This window comes from Elephantulus edwardii, unplaced genomic scaffold, assembly GCF_000299155.1.
Source record: "Elephantulus edwardii isolate Elephantulus edwardi_28Jun2011 unplaced genomic scaffold, EleEdw1.0 scaffold00024, whole genome shotgun sequence".
Lineage (NCBI taxonomy): Eukaryota > Metazoa > Chordata > Mammalia > Macroscelidea > Macroscelididae > Elephantulus > Elephantulus edwardii.
Window position 1 is genome coordinate 15,815,496 of NW_006399774.1, and position 27,415 is coordinate 15,842,910.

Consider the following 27,415-nt stretch of genomic DNA (forward strand, 5'->3'; position numbering starts at 1 on the left):
GGAGGGACAGCGCAGGAGAGGAAGACCCTCTATGAGGTGGATTGATTCAGTGACTGGGATAATCGGGATGGGAGTGTCGGAGACAGTGCGATTGGCACAGGACAGAGCAGAGTATAGGACTGTTGTACATAGCGTTGCTATGAGTCGCAAGAGATTCGACAGCACATAACAACAACAATATATATAAGTTAGATTGTGATTTTTAAAGCAAGATAGAATTTTCACCTTTCATTCTACAGATTCAGGTTCAATTTCTAGACAACGTGCCTGCACTTAGCCACCCGTCTTCGCTGAGTGACATGTTCCTATGTTACTAAACAAAGCTTCCAGATGAGGAGACAGATCTAGAAATCAACCACTGAAAATCTGCCAGTGGAAACCTATGAATCACAGTGGTTCGATGCACGTTGATCAAGTGGAAGGACCCAGGTGAGGCAGAGCTTTCTTTGGCTCGACAGAACCAAGGGTTGAGTCACCGTGGGCTGGGTGTCAACAGTAAAGTCACAAAAATGACAAGGAAGGGCTGACAACAATTCACTTCCAACTCTTTCAATTTGGCAAAGAAAAGTTTTCTAAAAACTTGAAAAACAAACATTATGAAGAGAATTGGATAGAAACATACACATAAAAATGAAAACTAAAAAGGATAAGAACACTCCCTTTAAGAAACACAGATCTTGGAAATACTGGAGAAAAAGGAACATTTAATGCCTGGGCTTGGAATGAAAATTTTCTTGTGAGTTATAAGCCGTAAAAAGAAAGAGGTTCACAACAAGTATAATAGAAAAGTAGATGCTGGGGGTGGGGGGGGACATAAGAAGGTCATGAGCATAGATTCCTTCATGTAATAGGTGTTTTCGTATATAATTATACCTAGAATACTGAAAATATCTGAAATTACAAAATTCTTCCATAAACAGACAACGATTATTGCCAATAGTTGAGCAATGAAAGTTACAGAGTAAATGAATGGATCAACAAAAGAAAAACCTTATTTCTCCATTTAATTGGAAAACAGTATCTTGGGGAAGTGATAAGAGGCAGTTACATTTTAGAAGCCCATCATTATCAGGATTGTGAACACAGAGCCATAAAGATTTAGGATGAAGCCATGGAAACTAGTTATGAGGCTACTGTCACGCTGTAGAATTTACAGATATTTCTCCGACGAAATTGTCCTTTTATTTACCATCAATTCCCTCTTTCCTACTATTTTCTCTTACACTTTTCAATTCCTTTAATTTAATTTTAAAATTTTATTACTTTCTCCTAGGAAAGGGTCCTCACTTGTGCAGGCTGCATTGTACCAATCTTTAAAACTAGATCAGCCAGTGCCTTATTTTTAATTTTCTCGTCACACTTCAAATTTCTGCAGCATATATTGGATTGTTCCCTATAAAAAGTTCTTCAACATTTGAAAAGCACATTGGGGATTAATACGTGTGGGAAGATTGAGCTTCTATTTGACGGGGTTTTTTAGCATTCTATGACAAAGGTCTGGCAGTCTAGTGAGTAAAGATTTGGGCTGTGCTGCCAACCCAAAGGGAAGTGGTTCTGTCTATCAGGTGCTCCATGAGGTAAGGATGCCCAGTCTCCTTGCCTGCAACTCACAGCCTCTTAAATCCCAACATAGGGTCAACCAGGAGTTCATTCTGACTTATTAGCAATGAACTTGTTGTTGGTTCAAGGTTAAGAAAGGAAAGGCACTAATGCTGGTAGACAATGTTGACAAGATAAGAAAGAAAAATGGGGTTGAATGAATATCTTTAGTATTTGTGACTTTAAAAGCTTCCTGTGAAAAACGAAGAGATTTACACCCATCATAAGTTTTATAACATTTAGGTGCAGAATAATATACTACTACAATGGTCAAAACCACTGGGCAGTATTCAGAGTCTCAACACAATCAAGCACATTTTGATTGTAAAAATTTAGTTTTTCAATTTACTTCCTGCTTCACAAAATTAATGTACCAGGTGATTTTATTTGCATGCTGAGCTGTGCTAGCCACAGTGCGAGAAGGGGAGGTGGGCGCCAGGCTTGCCTCTCCTGTCACACTCAGAAAGGAAGGGAATGTAATAACTGCACGGAGCGCCCTATCAAATTTCCTTGACAGGTGCTAATTCACTTTGATCTAGCCTTCACCATAATTTCATTGGTAGGGAGGACATACATATTTATAAGTGTAGAACTGGGGTTTTTTTTGCTCTGTTTGTAATTTACAGCAACAAAGAATTCATTTAGATTTCCATATTGGAAGTCCCAAGGTGACGCTGGTGTGGATACCGGCCCCTTTGTCATGTAGGATTCCAAACATAATGCAGAATAAAGTGTAACAACGGAACAGCCAAGCCAGGCTCCTGGGTAATCAATGCACATATTTACAGCTAAAACAATGGCCTTCAGGAAGTCAGCATCATTGCCACAATTTGCTGATGAAAACCTTTGAGGGTCTGGGGACATGTCTCCATAGAAAGGGGAGGACTAATTTGCGTTACTTGGACTTTTTAAAAGCGTCGTTGTTCACATCATAATCAGTAATCAGCAGTTCCTCATGGCAGAGGTGCAGTGGAGGTTCTGCCGAAAAGTCTTATGGGACAGGCAGCTTTTGAGCTTTTTAGCCATGAATTAGCAGCACATATATTCAATAAGACAGGCAGCCAAAAGGGAGAGCAGTAATGATTTCCATTCCAATGTTGAATTTACAATCAAATGTGCTACTGAAAACACTAATTTTGTACAAATGCTTCTCAGACTACATGACCTTGGGGCATTATTTTCTTAGCCCACAAAATGTTTTATAAGGAGGTGAAGTGAATTCTTTTACTTCTAAGGGTGGAGAGGAAAAGTCTATACAAACAAAGAGCATTTCATGCTCGAGTGGAACTCGCTGCAGGAATTTCACTGCACAAGACTGGTGGAGTCACATGCCCAATGGTTGGAACAGACTCATAGCTGACCCTGCAGCGGGTTTGCAGAGGGTCACTACGAGTCGATAGCACATAACAACATAATAGCAAAACACAATAACAGCACAAGTAAGGGAATTGCCCATCTTTATCCCACAGAGCAGCTGGTAGACGAACCTCCTGTCTTCGGGTTGGCAATACAATTCCCTACCCACTAGACCACGAGATCTCCCTAGTGAATGCACAGATGAATGGTTAATAAGCCTACGGTGACAACACTTAACACAATCAGTAATTAGATAAATGAAAATTAAAGCTACGATGAGATACCACTACTTATCAAAAAGCCCCAAACCAATGCCCTGAACGCAGTGCCTTCCAACTCTTGGTAACACTCTGATATACCAAGTTTCTGTCTTAACAGGAGCAATTGGTTGATCTTTCTCTTGCACAACAGCTGTTGTTGTTGTGTGCCGTCAAGTCAGAACCGACCCCTATCCACCCCTCCAATGGGTTTTCAGAGGCAGGAAGTCCCTCTAGAGGGGACAGTTCATCCTTCTTCCACGGAGCAACTGGTAGACTTGAATTGCGTGCCTTCAGGTTGCAGCACAGCTTCTCACCACTAGGACACAGCTGTTGTTGTTGTTGTTGTTAAGTGCCGTTGAATAGGAGATGACTCTTAATGACCTATGAACGAAAGACCTGGACACCTGTATAACTTTCGTCCTTTCTCCAGTTTCATAGGGTTTCCAGAGGCAAGATATTACGAAAGTGGATGCCACGCCTGCTTCCAAGCTTGTTTTAATTGGGGAGCTCCACCAAACACTGTCCACCATGGGTAACCATTCTTCCATTTGACTCATCACTGTCACAGTGTTCGGCTTCACAGAGACCACGAGTGAGCTCTATACAGCAGGTGGACATATCAGGGTTACATGACCTAGAAGAATGTTTCATCAAAAACAAGTAAAGGCAGGCCTGAGGGCCGCGGAGTAGAGTCACCCACCTTTGGCTTGGGAGCTTGGCTTTCTGTACACTTGGCCAACTGCTCTCTCTCTATGCTGTTGTTGGTGTTGTTGCACAGCTAGTGGGTTCCCAATACTGACCTTCCTGTTAGTAGCCCAACACAGATACCACTCGGGCCCCTTCACATATCTGATTGGTTTTGTTGTTGTTAAGTACCATCAAGTGAGAGCTGACTTAGAGCTCACATTCCAGAGGGTTTTCAGAGGCAATAAATCACACGAAGGAGATCACCATGTTTCTCTCATGAAGCATCTGGCAGATTTGAATCACATGCCTTTGTGTTGATAGCGTAGCCACTTACCACTAAGCCACCCGAGCTCCCTTGTACATCCAACAGAATGAAAAGAATGGCAATGCCAGGTCTTGATAAGGATGTGAGGAGACTGTACTTTGTACTTTTGCTGATGGGGATACAATCATGACAACCACTTTGGAAAACATATCTCAAGTCAAGTCTTCCCCGCCCCACCCCGAAGCTCAGTAGGGAGTTGAACTGCCAACCCAAAGGTCTCAGCTCTCGCAGTTTTAACGCCCAGTGACTCCAGAGCAGAAAGACAGCCAATCCCCTCTGTGTGATTTATAGCTCCAGAAAGCCAATGGATGGTCAGCTATAAACTGGCTCCAATTTGATATAAAGAGCTTGAAGTTTTTTGAGTTCTCCTTTACTAGGCATGATGGTTTTCTCCAAGGATATGTCCCTCCTAAAGCATGCATGAAATATGAGGTATTATATATTGTCATCTTTGCTTCTAAGGAAAATTCTGGTTGTAATTCAAGATAGATCGGTTCAATCCTCTGGCACACAGTAGTATATTCAATATTCTTGCCAACACTACAACTGAAGAAAAATGACTTCTCTTTGATCTTCCTTATTCATTATGTAGTTGTCACATGCATATGAGTTGATGGAAAATGACCTGGCTGGGTTCAGAAATACTTTAGTCTTGAAAGTCTTTTTTATGATTTGCTTTTTCTATGTTTTTTATTTTTATATTTTTCTACAGTTTGCTTTTTAACACATAAAAGAGGTCTTCTGTAATGGATTGGCCTATAGAATATGTCACTTCTTGAAATGGGAACAAATATTAATTTCTTCTGATCAAACTGCCAGGTAGTTGTTCTCCAACAGAACATGAAATTACCAAACAATAGCACTAGTAACACATGCACACACAAAGCAATGCTGAAGGTCATCCAAAATGATGAGAATAGGACATTGACAGAGAACTGCCAGAAACTCAAGTTGGGTTTCAAAGAGGCTGTGGTGGCATCAGGGAAAACATTGCTGATGTCAGATGGAAGCTGGCTGAGAGTAAAGAATATCAGAAGAGTGTCTATCTGTCCTTTATTGACTAGGCAAAAAAATTGTACTGCGTGGATAATAAAAAAATTATCGTTAGTATTAAGAATGGGAATCTAGGAACATTTAATTGTGCAAAATGGAATTCTATATCAAGACCAAGAAGCTGTTATCCAAACAGAGCAAGGGTACACTCCATGGTTTCAGAGTCTCTGACAACAACTAGTTTGATTTTTCTCTCTTCTCTTAATTATTGTTTTAATAACCTTTTCCTTTCTTCATTATGTCTTCATCAAGACACAATTCATAGACTTTGGTCATTATTTTTTTTTAATTCACATTGTGCATTTTTTCTTTTTTAAAATATTTTATTCTGATTTATTTACAAAGTTTGAATACTTTGTTTTTCCCAAAAGATCCTTCTCATTTCCTTCACCCCACTCACCCATTGAATTGTACAACCCTATGATTAACACTCTCCTCCCAATCCACACCTATCTATTTCCACCCTGCCCCCTGCCTTGAATCCTCATATTCATCCTACAATAATATTTTTATACAATATTTGTCTTTGTGGGACTGAGTTACTTTACTCAGCTGTATAGTATTCCATTGTATGAATGTACCACAACTTCTTAATCCATTTGTTTGTGGTTGGACATCTGAGCTGTTTCCATGTTTTTGAGATGGTGAATAATACTGCTATGAACACTAGTGTACAAATTTTCATTTGAGCCTCATTTCTCATTTTCTTGGGGTATATTCCAAGCAGTGGAATAGCTGGGTAATATGGAATGTCTCTGTTCAGCTTTTTGAGGAAGCATCAAGCTGCCTTCCAGAGTGGTTGCACCATTTTACAATCCCACCAACAACGTAGAAGAGTTCCTGTCTTACCACACCCTCTCCAACATTTGTTACTTGCTATCCTGTTAAACGTTGCCACTGGTTTTGGAGTGAGATGGTATCTCACTGTGGTTTTGATTTGTATCTTTCTTATCGCCAATGATTTGGAGCATTTCTTCATATGTCTGTTGGCCATTTTAATATCTTCCTCTATGAAAATTCTTTCCATGTCTTTTCCTCATTTTGTAATTGGATTATCAGACTTTTTCTTATGGAGGCCCAGGAGTATTCTATAAACTTTTGTTATGAGAGTCTTGTCTGAGATGGTACTACCAAATGTTTGCTCCCAGTCAGTAGGTTTTCTTTTCACACTACTGGAAAAAGTTTTTGATGAGCACAGGAATTTAATCTTTATCAAAAGCTATATATATAATCAATGCAATCCCAATTCAGATACCAAATTCATTTTCTAAGGAGATTGAAAGGGAAATCATCAAATTTATTTGGAGAGGCAAGAGACCCCAAATAAACAAAATAATTCTGAGAAATAAAAATGAAGTGGGAGGTATAGCACTCCCTGACCTCAAAACATTCAACACAGTAGTAGTAACCAAAACAGCATGGTACTGGTACAATGACAGGCACATAGATCAGTGGAACAGAATTGAGAACCCAGAAATAGACCCAACTATCTTTAGTCAACTGATATTCGACAAGGAAATAAAATCTATCAAATGGAGAAATGACAACCTCTTCAACAACTGTTGATGGCAAAACCGGATTGCTACTTGCAGGAAGCTGAAATGGGACCCACATCTCACACTACACACACACACACACACACACATCAACTCAAGGTGGATAAGAGACTTGGGAGTAAAGCCTAAAACCATAAAGTTCATAAGAGACAAAATGGAATCAAGCTTAGAAGCCCTAATCTACGGTATAAAGAGACTGCCAAATACAGCCAGGAATGCACAATTTGAAGAGGAAAAAATTGATGAATGGGACCTTCTAAAGTTTAAATCCCTGTGGTCATTAATTCTTAACATATCGAATCTATTCTTGAGACAGTCTTGAAATTCAAGTAGGGGTATACTCAAAGTCATATATTCAAGGCTCTGGTTGACTCATTTTAATCTGCTTCACCTTGAACATGAACTTGCATATAATCAATTGGTGATGTGTTCCACAATCAGCCATGGCCTTTGTTTCTGCTGCTGATATAAACTTCTCTAGTATATTTTTCCATTGCAGTTTGCATCGATCCATAGCCGACATTTCAAAGAGTTTCCAGCTGTCGTTACTTGAACAAGAGAAGACTGTTCATCCATCTCCCAGGGAAGAGCTGGTGGATTTGAACCATGTACCTTCAGGGTTGCAGTGCAACTCCTTATTACTTGACCACCAGAGCTGCCTGCTGTATCTTTCTATTGAAGTAGCAAATTTGATTCCTCTCTGTTGCTTCTGTGAGGACCATTTGTACAGCTTCTTTCCAGGTTGTTGTAAAATTTAATTTCAATTAAGTGATTCGCAACAAAAATGGCAATAAGCTTGGCTTTTTGTCTTACACACACACACACACACGCACACTAAAGAAAGAACTCTACCACATTTTATCAGTGCACTTGTAGTTAAGTGGGACTGGTAAAACATGATTAAAGTGATTCATACCTTCCTAATGAGAACTTCGACACAAGCTGATCTTTTAGGTGAAGAGAACATAAAATGAAATGAAAGAGATTATTTGTGATTTGCTAGCAGATGATGCTGATGTGGAGGGTGAGGGGAGAGATATCATTAGCCTGATGATTTGTTTCATGGTGCAGGCAATTCACGAGCTCCTCTGTTAAACCAAAGGTCTGAGGTTTGAATCCAATGAGAGGCACTTCAGAAGAAAGACCTGGTAAAATGCTTCCATGGCCACTGAAATTGGTAACATATGGATTCAGTACATGACAATTAGCCAAAAGGCTGACAACTCCCTTACTGGCAGCACCATGAAAGAAAAGCCTAGCAATCTGCTTCAAAATAACAATTAGCTAGGTAAGCCCTGAGGGACAGGTAGTTACACACACTCTGTAACATAAGGAGTCATTTTGAATCAACTCTTACTTTTTGTTTTTGTGGGTTTTTTTTCTCATCATGTGCCAGACACAGCACTAACCATTATAGAGATCTCATCCATTTTACCATCACAGAATTCTTCAGAGGTCTGTATTTATTACTATCAATGTAAAGGTAAAGAAACAGAGGCTTACTCGAGCCAAACAGCATGACTCCTATCATTTGGTTTCTAAATGATACTGTTGGAGTTGAGATCAATTCTCTTGTGAATTTTAGGAGATTCCCAAAATTTATTGTTCTTAAAAGTTCCAGGCTGGTCTACCTCTAAGAAAGTGGGAATGGTTCTCATCCAGAACTTGGAAACTACTTTTTCAAGTATCTCCCCTGGGCGGGGGGGGGGGGGGGGTCAAAATCCTTGCAAATTGGCCTTTCTAGCCATTGCATTTAGTCCCAGTCAGGGGCATGGTTTCCATCTACCTTAGCGATAGACACCTGATCTTGCAAGTCATCAACAGCTATGGGATCAGTATAAGAGAGCACTTTCCAGACAGTGATAAAGGGTGATGATGGTCGTAGAGATAGAATGAAGAGACTGTGGCACTGCTTTGATATAAACTGGAGGAAGCTTAGAGATGTAGACACACTTCAAGGTTTTGGTTGCTGAACTAAAACTTGGAAAATCTGACTTGTAACAGCTCTGAGATCAAGTTTGCTGGATGATTGAGGAAGCCAAAGACTTCTTGCATTTTTATGGCTGAAGATAAACCTGGACTTTCACTAATTGAGGAAATGTGTTTTGCTGTTAATCTGGCTTGAGACTGTTGGACTAAACCTGGATTTACATTGTGAGATATTTTTTGGCCTTCCACCTTCAAAATTATTTCTCTAATAAACCCCACAAGTATGACTAAAGTCCACCGACTTTTTAACATTGGCCATCCCCAAAATTTGCAATGGACATTGAGCCCAATAATTGACAATGTAGCTATTTGTATCATGCTGTGGACATTATTGATGAAGACAGTTCCCCTTTATGAAGTGGGTAGAAGTCAGATTCAACCACCTTCACATTGCATCTGCTCTTTTCACAGCTCCTAAAGAGGTTCAGGGTGGACAGGTCGTGCTATGGTCTACCCAGAGATCATGAAGGAAATGTTCTTAGAAAAAAACAGGGCAAGTCCCGGCAGAATTTTCATGTTAGATATTCTCACGGGTGAGTACACATCTCTTCTGGGAATGGTCAATGTTAATGTTTTGATGTACTTATTAATATCCATCTCCTCAGGTGACCTGGTCAAGGACTGTAGTCTTCAGTATGGACTGAAGCTCAACATCAAGAAGACAAAGAGTCTCACTACCGGGCCAATTGGCAGCACCATGATGGCTGGAGAAGAGATTGAGGTTGTTATCAAGTACAGCTTGCTTGGATCCACAGTCAGCACTCTTACCACCAGCAGTCAGGAAATAAAAAGACAAATTGCATTGGGAAAACCTGCTGTCATGGACCTCTCCAGAGTGCTGAAGAGCAACAATGTCAGTCTAGATACCAAGGTGAGCCTACTCCAGGCCATGGTCTTCTGAATTACTTGTTATGCTTCAGAGAGCTGGACAATGACTAAGGATGACAGAAGAGGAATACATGCCTTCGAGTTGTGGTGCTGGAGAAGATTCTTGAACATACCATGGACTGCTGAGAAAACAAGTAGGTCTGTCTTGGAAAGGGTGAAACCAAGTTACTCCTTGGAGGCTAGGATTTTTAAGTTCTGCTTCACTTTGGGCATGTGGCCAGGAGAGATTGGTCCTTGGAGAAGGACGTCATGCTTGGGCGGGTGGACGTCCAGCAGAGGAGAGGGAGATCCCAGACGAGATGGATTCATACAGTGACTGGGACAATGGGGGTTGGTATGTCGAAGTTAGTGAGACTGGCTCAGGACAGGGCAGGGTACACAGGGTCTCTGCATTGCACGTAACTCAACCAATAACATTCTATGGCAGGTTTGGAAGCAAGAGTGGCATCCACTTCCTAAACAACTGTCTCCAGAAACTCTATGAACTGATAAATATTGATAGTTGTAGAGGGGCTTCAGACTTTTTGTTCATAGGGTCGCTATGGGTCATGCTCAACTCAAAGGCAATCAACAACAAAAGCAACAACTGGCCTGCCCTCCCTGACAGCAGCACACTGGTCTGACAGCTCTCCATGGAGTCTCCAGGCTGAGTGCTGTCTGAGGCCAGAGAACAAGGAAGAGTGTTCAGGGCACCACAGCACTAAGACTTTCGCATGTGGCCCCTCTTCCTTCTCAGCACTACCAGGAGCATGGAGCTCTATCAAGGCCGCCCACCGTGAGCTTTCCACAGCATGCCTCTGCTGGCAAATCCATTGTTTACCTGAGATGTAACCCAGCTGAGCACACTCGCGTGGCCACACACGATGAGACACAGCACTGCCCACTCCTGCCACCTGCGTGGTCAGCAATGCCGACAGACCACTATGATCCAGTCTGTATGTTCAGAGGTAGATTGCCAGGCCATTCTTCCTACTCTGCCTTAGTGTAGAAGCTCTGTGAAGCCCTGTTCAACCACACACAAGGCTGCACGGACAGACATCAGATGGCTGTGTATGAGTTTCATTGTTCAGGAATCCAAGCCGGGCCTCCCTCATGGAAGATGAGAAGGTAATCTGTCACTGACCACCACGGCCTCCTGTTGTCCAGCCTGAACAAGACACACAGTTTGTAACCCACTGGTCTGATTCCCCTGTAGTGGTTGTCCTGGATGCTGCTTGAAATGAAAGATCTTTAAATGAAAGCACACACAGTTTCCTTCAGCTCCAAGTCCAGCAATTGAACAAAAGGATCTAACTGTCTTTCCAGATGAAACAATAAAATGAGTTCTGAAGTGCTACGAAGAACAGAAATACCAAACCCTGCGAGTCTTCCAGAGGAAGAAAATAAATTGCCATTGGAGAAAGTCCCTCCAATCATGGAGCGTCCTTTTGCAAAGACAAATTATTTCTGTTTTGACATACAAGGCTGTGATACAGGAGAGCATTTAGTTCTGAAAAGTTCCACAGTGAGAGGAGGCCAGAAAAGAGAAGCTTATATTATTTTGTGAGAAAAGAGAGAAAAGGTACATTGAACACACACACACACACACACACATCCCAAACCAAACACAAGGCTATTAACTTGGCTGTCACCTCGTCAATCTCCACAGGGGTTCCAAGTCCATAAATATTTACAGGAGGAGACTGCTCATCTGTCTTCCACTGAGTGACTGATGGATTTGAACCCCTAACCTTTGGGCCTTTGGGTTAAAGTGTCTGTGCACTCATGCATAAGCACACTTGTACACACACAAATGCACACACACAGAGGAAGTGGACTATACAGCAGTTTTGTTCCCTCCATGGACAGTTGATTCAGAAGTAAAAAAAATAACTATTTTTTTCCCTATTGTACTTTTTTATTATTACTGCCCTTTATTTTCAATATGCCTATAAGTTCTATCTTTGTATGTAGATAAGTGACAAAAATTGAACGATAATCTCAGTAAATTATGTGCTGTAACCCTGTGTGCTGTATACATTACAAATGACAAGATATAATAAAAAAAGAAAGAAATCTCCACACTAGCTAATGTAACTGCAGTTTATTAAAAGTCGAGGAGGTTGTTGTTGTTAGGTGCTGCCCAGTCATATGCCACTTGTGGAGACCCTTGAAGAACAGATCTGGGGCCCGTTTTCTCCTGTTTCCAGTAACCATTTATGCTCTTTTCTAATGACTGCTTATTACTCACTATCTGTAAAAGCCTCTCCAGCGTAGGCACTTTCACAAGGAGGAACTAACAGATCCAGGAAGTCTCTTGGACACACATTCCCAGGCATTTCAAGGGCATCCAAAGAGCTGAAGGGCTACAGAGTAGCCTTCTGTATCACAGCCTGAAGCTTCTACAATAATGTTTGATCAGAAAGAAAACAAACTCCTCCACACCTGTCCTCACAAAGAAATCAAGAGAATCAAAAGCAGAAGGTAAAGAGGAAACTAATGACACTTGTAACTCAAAGTTCATAGAATGAACTCAAAGTTAATGGGAACAAAACCCAAAGATGATATTAGATCTATCTGTGCATTGAAATGTTTGCATCTAGGAAATAAGAAAAATTCCGTAAGCTTTGCGACAGTGCTGCACTTGGTTAATGGCTGGACTGCTACCTGACAGGGCAGTGTTCAAATCTACCCAGAGACACCCAGAAAGTCAGACCTTGTAACCAATCATCTTTGGAAGTTCACAGCCTGTAAATTACCCAGCAGCTCTGATTGTACCCACCAGCAGTCAGAATCCCCCAAATGCCAACCAACCATGACAGCAGACACATTTTTAAACAATGCAAATACAGAGACGTATCATTCTTTAGAATCAGTCTAAACATTTCCTTTTTAATAGACTAATGGCAATGACTGAGGGACTAAAATTTTGAAGTGGCCTTTTAAAAATCAACTTACAGAGAGAAATTCTGTCCTATCTGAGGTCCCAGAGAAATATTAGAGTGATAATATCTGACGAAGTTACTTCAGGGCTACAGAGAAGAAAAAAAGAAATTAGGAATGCCTGTCTATCACTGTTAAGAAGATTATACCAGGTCACATTTCAGTTAGCTTAACATTAGTATTAGGGAATGTAGAGGAAATATCAAAGCCAAGACGCATAAAATTAGTGGTTGCCCGAAGAAATACGGCACATTTTCGAAAGTCAAGTCAACTCATTCTCTCATTACATCAAGTCAGAAATGACTAATAACTGACCCTCCAGCAAGGGTTTAGAGGTCAGAATTTACAAGGAAAGTGACTGGTCATCTTTCTCCCAAAAAGCAGTTAAAGAACTCTTAAAATTTAAAACAAAACAGAGAAAGCAATAAAAACAAAATCGTGCCATCGAGTTGATGCTATCTCACAGGCATACTGTAATAGACTTGGTGATACAAGGGTTAAATTTTCAGCTGCTGAACAGAAAGTCAGTAATTTCAAATTCATGAGCAACTCCCTGGAAAAAAGGAGAGGCAGGCTTCCAGCAAGTCTACTCTACCCTACTCGGCAGTGGAGTCCAGACTCCATCCCTTTTATTGTAATCCCCTGTAAGACAGGATGATCGATGTGCAGAGAAGAAGAATAGGTAAAGTATAACGGCTTTTATACGGAAGGGTTGACAGTTCAAATCCACTGCTTGCTCACAGAGAGACATGTGCGAAGGCTCCTCCCATAAATATTTACAGCCTCTGAAACCTGATGAAGGGTTTCTATGCACAGGAACCCTCCCTTTGGCTGACTTGGTTCTCTGTGCTCCACTCACAAATGTGGATCATCAACTGTTTTATCCTGTCTTGCACAGTTTAACTTTTTAGAGACCTAGAGCTGTGGTGCTGGAGAAGAGTATTGAATGTACCATGGACTGCCAAGAAAACAAACAGATTCATCCTAGAGAGTGTTAAACCAGGCTGCTCCTTGAAAGCAAGGATTCTGGGGCTTCGTCTGACATACTTTGGACATGTTGTAAGGAGAGACAGGTCTTTGGAGAGGGACATCATGATGGGTAGAGTAGAGGGCCAGCGCAGGAGGGGAAGACCCTCTATGAGGTGGATTGATTCAGTGACTGGGGTACTCGGGATGGGTGTGCCAGAGGCAGTGAGATTGGCACAGGATAGAGCACGGTTTAGGGCTGTTGTACATAGGGTCGCTATGAGTTGCAAACGACTCGACGGCACATAACAACAACAACAACAGAGATTATTCAGAAATTATTTCAACTCAGCGTACTCTGACATTAGGGTAAAGGGGGGGGGCATTTAAAGGCACAGACAAGACTTCTCGATCTAGCATTCTCCTCTGGTCAGAAGTGGAATGACGGTTGAGCCTGCAGCTCAGAAAGCTGGGACTTCAGTCCTACGTCAGACAGAACTACGCGAATGGGGCAAGTGCCAGCCTCTGACTGGCCTGCCCGCGTCCATTCACGGATATGGAATGGAATGAAGCTCGATAAGCAATTGCTATATTTTCTTTCAACTTAAATCATTGTAAACATTCATATTCTGCTTGGGACATGAAACAAAATGTGACTTCTTTTTGAATCTAATAGGTCTGGTAATGAAGTGTTCATAAAGTGCCTGCTGCAGAGTAATGCGTGATGAAAGGGGCATACATTCAGGTAACAGTGAGAAAAGTGGTTCTGAAAACGTGGACTGAGAAAGTACACGGAGAAAGCACTCACAACAGATTGAGAATTACACAATGTGAGCAGTTAGAAATACAGTTGTTGTTGTTGTTCTGATGTGCCATCGAGTCTTTTGCGACTCATAGCGACCCTATGTACAAGAGCCCTAAACGCCATTCTATCCTGTGCCAACCTCGCTGTCTCAGACACACTCATTCTCACCACTCCACTCAGAGAATCGATCCATCTCATCGAGGGTCTTTCTCTCCTGTGCCATCCCTCCACTCTCCCAAACATGATGTCCCTCTCCAAGGACCAGTCCCTCTTTGCAACATGCCCTAAGTATGTGAGATGAAGCTTCAGAATCCTTGACTCCAAAGAGCATTCCGGCTTCACCTTCTCCAGGACAAACCTGTTTGCTCTCCTAGCAGTCCATGGTATATTCAACACTCTTCTTCAGCACCACAGCTCAAAGGCATCAACCCTCCTTCTATCCTCCCTATTTCTTCACTGTCCAGCTCTCTGATGCATAGCACGTAGACACACATAATAAGATCATAGGAGCTTTGATGGTCTAGAGCTAACCAATCGCACTGGGGACCCAAAGGCTTGTGGTTCAGATTCACCGGCGGCTCCACAGGAGAAAGGTGGGCAGTCTCGCCCACGTGATTCACTACCTCTGGAAACCCACTGGAGCGTCAGCTCGGAGTCGGTTCACACTCAGTACATAACAACAACAGCAACAACTGGTGGGTTAGAAGTAAGGAGATGGGCCGTCAATGCAGAGACGCGTGGTTCAAATCCATCAGCTGCTCTGCAATAGAAAGATAGACAATCTCCTCTCATTTGGCAGGTCAGCTACAGGTTGGTTCCGATTCCACGTTATATGTTGTTATTGTTGATTGTCTTTGAGTCAAGCACGACTCATAGCAACCCTATGAACAAAAGCCTGAAGTCTTTCTATAACTATCGACATTTATCAAAGTTCATAGAGTTTCTGGAGGCATGTGGTTTAAGAAGCAGGTGCCATGCCTGTTTCCAATTTCCACTCTTGCTTCCATGCTATAAAATAACAATAATATATAAGGAGTCCTGAGGGCATACACTGTTGAGTGCTTGACTGTTAACCAGCAGGTGAGGGGTTCAAATTCATGTGCTTATCTCCAAAGGAAGATAGAGAACACTGTTCCCTTTGTGTTTTATACCCTAAGAAAACTTTTGCAGGACCACTATGAGCCAGAATCACAATATAGGAGTGCAGCTGGCTTAAAAAAAATTTAAAAAAAATAAAAGAAAAAAATTTAAAACATCAGTGCTTTGCCTGTTAACATCTACCTCTTATTCCTGAATTTTGGGAAAAATTTATATGCACAATAAATGGAGTTATAGAATGTGTGGCCAGTTAAATTAATGTCGTACTATATCACACTGCCACATTAGCTGTTGCACTGTAATTCAAAGAAGTAATGCAGTATGTTCAATTGTTTCATGGGCTTATAAAAGTTTGGCCAATGAATACAAGTGAAATGAAAGAATTGACAACATCAGTCTTCTCTCCACTTATCATGACAGTTTCATGACACTGTTAGTGACACATGATAGTATCATGACACTGTTTCAGCTGTAAAGATCATTAGGGTTTGTTTTTTGTTTTGTTTTGATTTTTTGTTTTTCTGGGTGCATTACTATTTTTTAATTACTATTATTTCCAATGAACATTTACCGAGATTTTGGATTTCCATTCATTCATTGTTGTACTTTTCTCCCCGCTAGGGTTTTTTATATTAAGGTTTTCATTTTATTTAACTGTACACACAAAGCTCATGGCAATAATAATCAAGAAACCACAACATGTATTTAATTGGGTAGATCAGATGCCAAGGACTTCTATAAAATACTAAAGAGTATGGCTGTAATTTTGAAGACTACGGTGTACCATGCTTAAGGTGTGGTGTTTTCAATTGTTTCATGAGCTTGTGTAAGTTTGACAATGAATAAAGAAGACTGAGGAAGAACTGATACCTTTTAATCATGGTCTTGACAAAAATTATTGAATAGACCATGGGGCTGTCAAAAGAACAAACAAGTCTGTGTTAGATTAAATGCTGCCAAGGTTCTCCTTAGAGGCACAGATGAGGATTCACCCTCTCACATACTTTGGCTATGTTTTAAGGAGAGGCCAGTTCTTGGACATTATATTTTTGGAAATCTGGAGAGTCAAAGAAGACCCTAAAAGAGATGGAATGATACATGATACAGGGACTGTAACAGCGAGACTAAGAACAGCAGAGCATGCAAGGTTGAATGGAGTGCTGGATCTGACAGGGTCAGTGTCACTGAGCTGAAGTAGACTCAAAAGCCTCAAACAGCAGTAATAGCTGTAATACACAACACAATCTCGTCATGTCCTCAGGAAGCGTGAGTATGCTTCTGTGCGGTTTGCAAAGTATACAGTGTGATGTGTCTACAGCTGGGCTCACCATTGTATATTTCTGCATCTTCTTTGAGGAGAATATTTCCTAGGGTCTGCTGGTATCAGTTTAGAGAAACTCATGGAGCAGCCCTGACCCAATACCTTAGAACCAAGCCCACAGGTGCCCAGATCTAGGAGAACCAACCCGACTGGGAGCCACGTGAGTGAGAAATGGATCCACATTGATGCCACCCCGATGGAGAGACTGTGGCAGAAGCAGCACCTACTGGTGTCTTCTACATCCATTGCACTTGAAAGAGCCCTCTTCCTCTTTTTCCCAGGTAACTGATAAAAGCTCCTCCTTGTCCCTATAAATGAATACTGTCTTGTAGGATGAATAATGTAATTAGCATTATGACAAAATCAGTTTCATAAAATATTTTTTCACATTCTTTGTGAATAGACTTTGAATCTTACTTCTGTTCTTTCTCCTTTCAGATACCAAAGCCAACCCCCTGCCCAGAAGTTGATACTGATCTCTAGTGACCCTGGAGGACAGAGGTACAAGTGTCCATTGATTGTCAAGGCCCTGGAGGACAGAGGTAGAAGTGCTCATTGAGTGCCAAGGCTCAGGTCTGTGTGGGAGTTGATTGCTTCATCTTTGCCCCATGAAAGGTCTGGTGCTCCTGATGGATTCCAGCAGACAACGTTTCACATGCAGAGATGACAAATAAACAAGAAAAGATGTTGAACACGAGTAATTACAGAAACACAAAGTAGACCAACAATGAGACCTAACTACAGACCTACTAGGCGGCCTACACTCCGACACTGACCATCACTCATTGCTGGTCAGGCTGTGCAGTGACAGGAACCCCCAAGCCTCGCCACCTACGATGATGAATGGCACAATCACTCTGAAAGACAGTCTGGCCACTTCTTGAACAGCTCGACATAGTCCCAACACAAAACCCCGAAGTCACTCTCTTGGGTATTTATTTAGGTGGTTTGAAAATCTATGTCCTCACTGACTCAATGCCTCAATATTTCTAGAAGATTGTTTGTTTGGGGTCCCCCCCATTACCAGGAACACTTGGGATCATATTGTTGCTGTAATGTGATGGTGAGGTGACTATAATGCATTATGGCCCTGTGAACGACAATTCTGCCCCCTGCCCTCTCCTGTGCCATCCTCAATATTCTCTGAAAAACTTGAGCCCATTGTAACAGTCATTGTGCCAATCTATTTCATTGAGGGTCTTCTTCCTTTTCCAAGGACTGGCCCTTCCTGAAAACATGCCCAAAGTATCTGAGAAGTCCTTCAGCAGGTGAATAGAGTATTATTTAGCGATCACAAGAAATGAGCTATCAGGCACAAAACGACATTGAGGAAATGAAAATGTATATTCCTGTGTGAAAGAGCCAGCTGCAAAAAGAAACACAGTAATGAATCCATTCACAGGACATTCTGGGAAAGGAGAAATTACAGAGACTGGGTACAGAGCACTGGTTTCCAGGGGTACAAACATAACCAAACCCATTGACATGACGCCAATTCCAACACAGACAAACCATCTACAGGGCTTTGTTTATTTGACAGTTCATAATGGGAGGAGAGAACCCATCTTTCGTCTGCAGAACAGCTGGTAATTTTGAACTGATGGCCTCTCCACTGACGCTCTACCGTGTGACATACTACACAACCAGGGCTTCCTTCCTAGGGGTCAGTGACGTGGAAATGAGATGGATGGGTATGTAACTAAAACACAGAGGACTCTTCACAGTGGTGGAAGGATTCTGTACAAGACGGTAATGGTGTATAAATGATGTTTTGCAGCCAGAATCTGACAGGATGCCACAGCACAAAGAATGAGCACTAATGTATACAAATGTTAAAAAGCACTTAGAGAGACGGAGCCAGGGGAGCAGAAAATGAGGAGGGGAGAAATGACCAGGCTCGCCAAGGCTGGTGGGTGGATGGTGGGAGGTGGGGCACTGGGGGAGTGTGAAGAAATGGGAGAGAGCTAATGTGGCCCTGAAAAGACAGGGTAAAGATAGGCATAGACCAATGGTGATTGACTTTATAAAATATAATGTGAATTATTGCATGAAAAAATATATTATGCCCCTTAAAAATCATCCTGAAACAAACCAACAACAAAAAATTACTTAGGAGGCCAGGTGGTCTTGGGTGAAATGCAGAATGATACAAAACAAACTGCTTGTTAAATAAACATTTTTATATAAATACATGAAAACTTCACACTTTAAGAGTAAAAGGGAAGAAGGTGTGAACCTCACTAACCTTGGAAACAAGCAGAGACTTGTATCCACTAAAGTAAAAAAAACTTTTTCTAAGCTTTCATTCTAATTGCTAATGTTGCTTCCTCTGGGCGATGGGGTAATAATTCAGAAACCACAATACAGAGGCTGAAACAACAGTGAATTTAAACACAGCAGAGATTGTGAGGGTGATGCAGTTTCCTTCTATTGGACATACGGTCTCTGTGAATTGGGCCTGATAACTATACACTGAACAAATAATTCCAGAAACTGAAGTATATGAAGAAGAATGCAGCGTCAGAATTGGAGGAAGAATCAACAACTGGAGTTATGCAGATGACACAGCCTTGTTTGTAGAAAGTGAAGATGACTTAAAGTGCTTAATGAGAAAAACAAAATCAAAGCATACAGCTTTTAATATGAGTCACATCTTAACATCAAGAAAATAAGAACCTTCACCACTGACCAACATTATGGCAGATGGAGAAAAGATTGAAGTTGTCATTGGTTTCATTCTATTCAGATCCATAATCAAGGTCATGACAGAAGCAGTTAAGAAATCAAAAGGTAAATTGCCCTGGGGGAATTTGCTGTAGACCAAGTTCTAAAGAACAAGGATTATCACTTTAAAGACTGAGGTTTGCCTGATCCAAGTCAAAGTCTTTTTAATTGCTTCCAAAGCATCTGAGAGTTGGGCAGAAAGATGACAGAGAGAGAGAGAGAGAGAGAGAGAGAGAGAGAGAGTACTTCTGAGAGGCAAGGAGGGCAGACACTGTCTCACTTAATTCGGGCATATTTTCAGGATGAGTCAGTTCTTGGAGAGAGATAACACGCTGGGAGAGGTAGAGAGTCCTTGGAGGAAAGGAAGACGCCCAACACAGTGGATTGACACAGGGACTTCACAATGAGATTGGTCATGACAGAGACGGTGAGGACGGCACAGGACAGAGGAAAGTCCAGGTCTGTATTCACTGTGTTGATATGAGTCCCAGTCAACCTGATGGCACCTAACAACATAACAACTAACAATAACAACACCACACAAATATATACCCTCATTAAACACATGAATACCTTGATTGTAGACGAGCGAACATGGCTTTTCACTGTGGGGGTAAGAAGTTATAGATCAGTAAAAGGAGAAGGGTAGAATAATCCATGAGAATAGATTAGAATAGGTGCTGTCACTGTTAATTTAAGCTTGGTTTAACATATGTATGGATGTTGCATAAAAGAATATTTATAGATATGTGTCTGTATGTGGATTAATATAGACATACATATACTTTCATTCTTTGTCACTGCAATGATCTTAGAAACAAGGATTGTTGTTATTGTTGTTGTGTACCGTCAAGCTGGAACCAGCCCATAACTGACTCTCTGGCAGGTTTTCAGAGTCAGGTAATCATACAGGAAGAGACTGCCCATCCTTCTCCTGCAGAGGAGCTGTTGGTCTTGAACTGTGTACCTTCAGGATTGCAGCCCGGCTTCTTGCCCCTAGGCCACCAGAGCTACTGACAGCAAAAATTATACCTCACACCTAGTTCTGGTTCTGGTATTGTTCTCCATTGAGAGGATTCTTCTGAGCTACAGAGGATTCTAAGAGTGGAGCCTGAATTTTAAAAGATATGATTAAAGCACTTTAGAGAGCCAGAATTAAGGACGTGCTCAAAGAAACAAGAAAGGCAAAAACTAAGGAGATCGGAATGGAGCACAGCTGCTCAGTGACAACACTGCAATACTGTGTTGGTTGAAATGAAGGAATCTTACTAAGGGGAGATGGCAATACTCACATGAACCCTGTGTGGGGCCTACAGAAACCCTTCATGTTCTGTCTGCTGTAATTTCTCTATAAATCTACAAGTGTTGTGAGCAAGATGTTCTTAAAATCCCATCAGTTAAGTCAGGCCGAGACTCTGCTTCAATCTCATGAAGATTTTACTGGTGTGCTCACAACAATACACAAACTGCCCTCCTTGGGAGACGCTGTTAACGTGCCCATGTTCCTGCTCTCAATACCCATCACCCATCCACCTCTCATAGCTGCAAGGTGCACCATCAAGTCAGGTGACAGGGTGGCATTGTCCTACAGGGGATTCTGGGCTGCGATCGTTGGGTTGGGAAGCAGGGTTTCAGGTCTTTATTCACAAATGTGAATACTGCTAATGTTCCTCATATTATATTACCTTTTTGTTTTACATACTGGTCACTTTGATTCTAATTCATCGTGATCTCTCACTGGTTTCAACAAGTTATTTACCTTGATATTGGTATCTTCCAACAATGGAGGGTCTGAAGGATTTGAATTGCTAACCTTTTGTTCGTAGCCCAACACATAATCCAGTAAGCCAAGAAACCTTCCAGGCATAGGATGTATATCTTGAGAGTCAAACTCCTTCTCAATTGGGAACATTTATCTTTGTTTGGCTCATAATCCCTTGTTTGTTGGATATTCTTCGGAGTTAAACCTAAACATACTTCTTCAAAAAGGTCTGGGTTACACACTCCTTCATATTTGGGGAAGAAAGGTAGGTATGCACGAGTGAATTCATGAATCAAACATATTATTTATACCTACTGATAATCTGAAGGAGGAGTGGCATCCACTTCCATAATAGCTTGCTTCCAGAAACCCTATGAATCTGGAGAGAGGATGAAAGGCACCCAAGCGTCGAGGACTCTCCTTCATAGGGTCGCTATGAGTTGCCTGCGACTCGACGGCACTTAACAACACAACAACAACTGACAATCTACTGGAGGTCAGATTTTGACTTGATGTCAGTATGTCAGCAATTGAGTTGCTGGCAATGATAATGATTTATCATACGAATTAGTAGAAATAATAGTACTGGTTGGGCAGAAAGGAAAGGGATAAAAAAATAGATGAGTACAAAAATCTGAAAGACTGAAACTTGTTCTTACTAGAACAGGCAGAGAACATTTTAAGTTTTACTCCATCTTTTTGTTACACCACGTGCACATGCCGTATCTTCACTAAAACATATGAAGGTACCAGTAAGAGTGGCAAAGAAACAGGCTTATATCAGTCGATCACAGGCCACCTGGATACAGCCCAGGGTTCCCCAGCTCACAGGAACACATTCACTGTCAATCGAGCTGCAAACTGATTTCCCTCACTCTTGAGACAATGAGGACCTCCAAGGACACATGAACTCCGTGTTCGTATTTTCACCAGAAAGTAGAGCAAAGGACACTTGAACTCTAGGCTGTATAAGACTCCACTCAGCAAAGTTTCCTTTTTAGAGGCTACCTTTTGTTCTAAATCAAATGCAGAGAATAACATTTGGATTGCAAATTCCTCTCCTAAAAGTTTCTGGAAATGGGACACTCAGGAGCAATGATCACAAAACAAACTAACAGAGAAAAGAGGGTTGATACTATTTATTGAGAAAACACAGGGAAAAAAGAAAGACAAGATATTTTAGATTACACATCTATGAGCAAAAATACAATATCCCTGTCTTTAAGTGTAGGCAAAACACCCCACATGAACAAAAACAAACCCAAAACTAGGATGAGAATTAGAGGGTTGACTAAGAGATATTTGAAGGATAAATTCAAATTAGAAATTTCCAAGAATGAAGATTTCTCTCTGAGATACATGAAGGAAAAACGAGACATCTTTATTCTTATCTCAGCTGCAAATGATATTTTATGCCAGACGTTAGTTGCTACATCTACAATCAGTTGAAACTCTATCAAACATTTTTTTTCTTTATTGCTTTTAAAGGTTAAATGAAAGAAAATGTGTTAACTTTGTTCTAAGATATTTAAAAGTTGTCAACCTCAGTAGTGAACTGCAGATTTTTCTAGACATATTATAATTCTTTTGGAAGCAGGAGTTGTATCCACTTCCTAAACAACATGCCTCTGGAAACTCTATGAACCTTGATTAGTGTTGATAATTGTAGAGGGGCTTCAGGCCTTTAATAGAGTCACTATGAGTTGTGCTCGACTCAAAGACAATCATCAACAACAACAAAAACAACATTATAATTCTTGTGCCTCTTTTTCCTGGAAGCAGTAGGAAATACAGCATGATTAATGCCAATTAGAAAAAACCCCATCACACTGTAACCATCTAGGTGATGCCATTCACCAAACGTCATTTACACGCCATCATGACAACAGCCAAACATGACATTATTAGTAATTTCTTTTATCTAGTTCAACTTTGCAAATGTACCTATGAATGAGTTTGAAAAATTACCCATATGGATAATGCATCTGGGAGAGTATAGCAATTTAGTGCTATTTCACAAACTACCAGTTTTGCTCTTAAGTAAGAGGGGTTTTTTGTTGCTTTTTATTTCAGGAAATGGGTAAAGAAGGTGAGGTTGACTTTTCAGATTGCAAGTGATATACAGCTCAGATAGCAGTCTTTTACCTGCCCTTCCTCACCTGACCCCTGTCTCCTAGACTTTGACAGAACTCTGAGGTGCTGTCCCTGACCCTCTGCAGATGGAGGTTTAAAGAATCTAATGAACAAACTTCTGGGGAGAACCTGACCTGGACTCTTTGAAGGGCTCTTGCTCCCCAAACACCTTCCTAGGGTTCCAGCCACCCTCTAGGTGGAACACAGTAAGGACTTGACAGCCAAGGCCTGCTGGTTCCTCACGGCTACAGGCCTACGGTCTATTCTATCTCCTCTCATCTCTTTCTCAAAGTCTTGGCCTCCAGGTTATAAGCACTCTGTTGTTGTTGTTTTTATGTGTCGTCAAGTCACCTCCAACTCCTAGACACCCTTATGTATAGCAGCTCTGAACCCTGCTCTGTCCTGAGCCAGTCTCACTGTCTCTGACTCACCTTCCCTCATTACCCCAGTTACAGTGTCAGTCCAACTCATCCAGGGTCTTCTTCTCCTGTGCTGTCCCTCCACTCTTCAGAGCATGATGTCCTTCTCCAATGACTGGTACTTTCTGGCCATGTGCACAAAGTATGTGAGATAGAACTTAAAAATCCTTACCTCCAAGGAGAAATTTGGTTTTATCCTCTCCAAGATTGTTTCTTCTGTTTTTTTGTTCTGTTGCTTTTTTGGTGGTCTGTGGTGTGTTCAAAACTCTTCTCCAGCACAACACCTCAAAAGCACCAATTGTTCTTGTCATCCGTAATCATTGTCCAGCTCTCTGATGCATAGTAAGTAATTGCAAAACCATGGCCTGGATCAGGACCACCTTAGTCTCTAGACTGACATCATTGTCCCTCAGTACTCTGGAGTCCCTGAGAGCAGATTTCCCAGTGCAATTAATCTTTCGATTTCCTGACTGCTGCTGCCAAGAGTGCTGACTGTGGACATGAGCAAATTAAAATTGTTAACAACCTTCATCTCTTCTCCATTCATCATGGTGCTGCCAATTGACCCAGTGGTGAGAATCTCTATCTTCTTGATGTTGAGCTTCAATTCATATTGAAGACTACAGTACTTGATTTTTTACAGAAAGCACTCCAGGTCCTCCTCAGTTTCAGCAAGCAAGGCTGTATCATCTGCATAATGAAGATTGTTGAGTCTTCCTTCAATCCTGATGTCACAATACTTCTCATGAAGTCCAGCCTCCCGAATGATCTATTCCACATACAGATTGAAAAGGTAAGAAGACAGGATGCCTTCGAGATGCACTCCTTTCCTGATATCAAATCATTCAAATCATGCAGTATTTCCTTAGTCTGTTCTGAGGACTGCTTCCTGGTCTGAGTAGAGGTTTTGCATGAGCACAATCAAGTGCCCTGGGATTCCTATTCTCTTCAAAGTCGGCCACAATTTGTTATGATCCACACAGTCAAATGCCTCGGCATAGTCAATGAAACACAGATAGACACAGCTCTCTGCTTTCTGCCAAGATCCATCTGACACTGGCAATAACGGCTCTAATGCCACAGCCTCTTGTAAACCCAGCCTGCACTTCTCTGTCGATGTTACTGTTCCAGTAGTTTTTTAATAACCTTCAAAAGGATTTTGCTTGTGTGTGATATGAATGATATTGTTCGATAATTTCTACATTCTGTTGGGTCACTATTTTTTTCTTAATGGAAATAAATATAGATCTCTTCCAGTCAGTCAGTCAGACAGTTGTCCTCTGATTTCTTGGCACATTGTGGGCATGTCCAGGGCAGCTTCTGTTTGTTGAAATGTGTCAATTGGTATTCCGTCAATTCCTGGGGCCCTATCTTTTGCTAAATCCTTCAGAGCAGCCTGCACTTCCTCTTTCGTCACCATTGTCTCTTGATCATATGTTGTTTCATGAAATTATTGTGTCAACCAATTCTTTTTGGTACAATGACTCTGTATACTCCTTCCATCTTCTCTTAATGCTTCCTGGATCAGTCAATATTCTTTCCCTAGCGTCCTTAAGTATTGCAGGCCACAGCTTAAATTTGTTCTTTAGTTTCTTCAGCTGAAGAAATGCTGAGCGAGGTCAGTCTTGCTTATCTTCTGACTCCAGTTCTTTGCTCATTTCATGATAATACTTTGCTTTGCCTTCCTGAGCTGCTCTTGGAAATCTTCTGTTCAGCTCCTTAATTTCCTGGTTTCTCCCCTTTGCTTTGGCTTCTCACTGCTCTAGTACAATATTTAGAGTCTCTGCCAACATTTATCTTAGTCTTTTCTTCCTCTCTGTAATAACTAGTTTTAATTCTAAAACACAGAACCCACTGCTGATTAGTCAGTTGGAATTGAAGGTAATCCTCCACTGAGTGTCCAAGAATTTAGTCTTACGAGGAGATTGTCCATCCTCCTTCCATGAAGTTGCTAGTGGACTTGCTCTTACACAGGTTTACAGGCTTGGAGACCCTGTGGGGTCAGTGGCTTTACTTTTTCTTAGGAGGTTTGAAAACAAACAAATCATTGTAAGTAACATGGAGCCAGACTGCTCCCTCCAGGCAAGGAGGAGACTTCATCTCACAAGCTTTGCAATGTAGTCAGGAGGGAATAGTCCCTGGAGAAAGATATTACACTTGGTAAAATACAAGGTCAGCGCAAAGGAGCAAAACCCTCTAGGAGATCAAGAGACACAGTGATTGCAACACTGAGGATTGTTCTTGTTGTTGCCAAGTGCCATCAAGTCACATATGACTCACGGCAGCCCTAGGAACAACAGATCTGAACCTGTCAATCTCAGACACACTAGTCCCCATTTCTGTAGTCACTGTGTCTGTCAGTCCACCTGGTTGAGGGTTTTCCTCTCGTTCATCAAACTTCCACCTTTCCAAGCATGATGTCCCTCTCCAAGGAATAAACTCTCCTAGTAACATGTCCTCAAAGAATGTAAGATGAAGCTTTATCATCTTTGCCTCCAAGGAGCACTGTGGCTGCACCTTCTCCAAGACATATTTGTTCTTTTGGCACTCCATGGATACTTTGTATTTGTTTTCAACACCACGATTCAAAGGCATCAATGCTTCTATCATCTTTATTCATTATCCAGCTCTCAGATATATAGCAAATGAGTGAAAAGACCGTGGCCTGAACCAGGACTAGTTTCATCTTCAAATTGACATCATTGTTTCTCAATAGTGTGGAAAGGTCCCTGATTACAGACTTTCCCAGTCCAATACATCTCCTGATATGATACTGGTATCAAGTGTATTGGCTGTGGATCCAAGTAAGATGAAGTCACTGACAATTTCAATCTTTTCTCCATCTATCATAATATTGCCTATGGTTCAATGGTGAGAATTTTTGTTTTCTTATCATTAAGATGTAATTCATATTGATGAGTTTATTGTTTGATCTTCTTCAGCAAGGGCTTCAAAGTTCTCACATTCAGCAAGCAAGGTTGTGTCATCTGCATAATGAAGGTTATTGATGAGTTTTCCTCTGATCCTGATGCCACATTCTTCTTCATAGAGTCTAGCTTCTCAAATAATTTCTTCAGCATACAGATTGAACAGATATGAAGGAAGGATACAATCTTGACAAACACTTTTCTTGGTCGAGGTATAGATTTTGCATGAGCACATTTAAATGTTCTGGAATTCCCATTCTTTCCGATGTTAGCCTTAACTTGTTATGATCCACAGAGTCAAATGCCATTACAAATCCAATAAAGCACAAATACACAGTTTTCTGTTGTCCTTTGCTTTTAGCCAGAATCCATCTGACCCAAGCAATGATACTTCTGGTTCCACAGCCTCTTCTAAATCCCACTTGAGAGTTCATCAGATCTCTATGTTCTGTCCTAGTGGGTTTTAAATGTTCTTTAACATATTTGCTTGCATGCGATATTAATGCTATTTTTCGATAATTTCACATTCAGTTGGATCACTTCTCTGGGAATGGGGAAAAAAATATGGATCTCTTCCGGTCAGTCAGCCACACGACTGTCCTCCAAATTTCCTGGCATAGATTGG

At 41.3% G+C, this 27,415-nt stretch overlaps 1 protein-coding gene across 1 annotated transcript in view; it reads right to left on the reverse strand.

The window, feature by feature from the left end:
- PARK2 (parkin RBR E3 ubiquitin protein ligase) overlaps positions 1 to 27,415 on the reverse strand; it is a 1,426,764-nt gene that overhangs the window by 683,265 nt on the left and 716,084 nt on the right. The window lies entirely within an intron of this gene.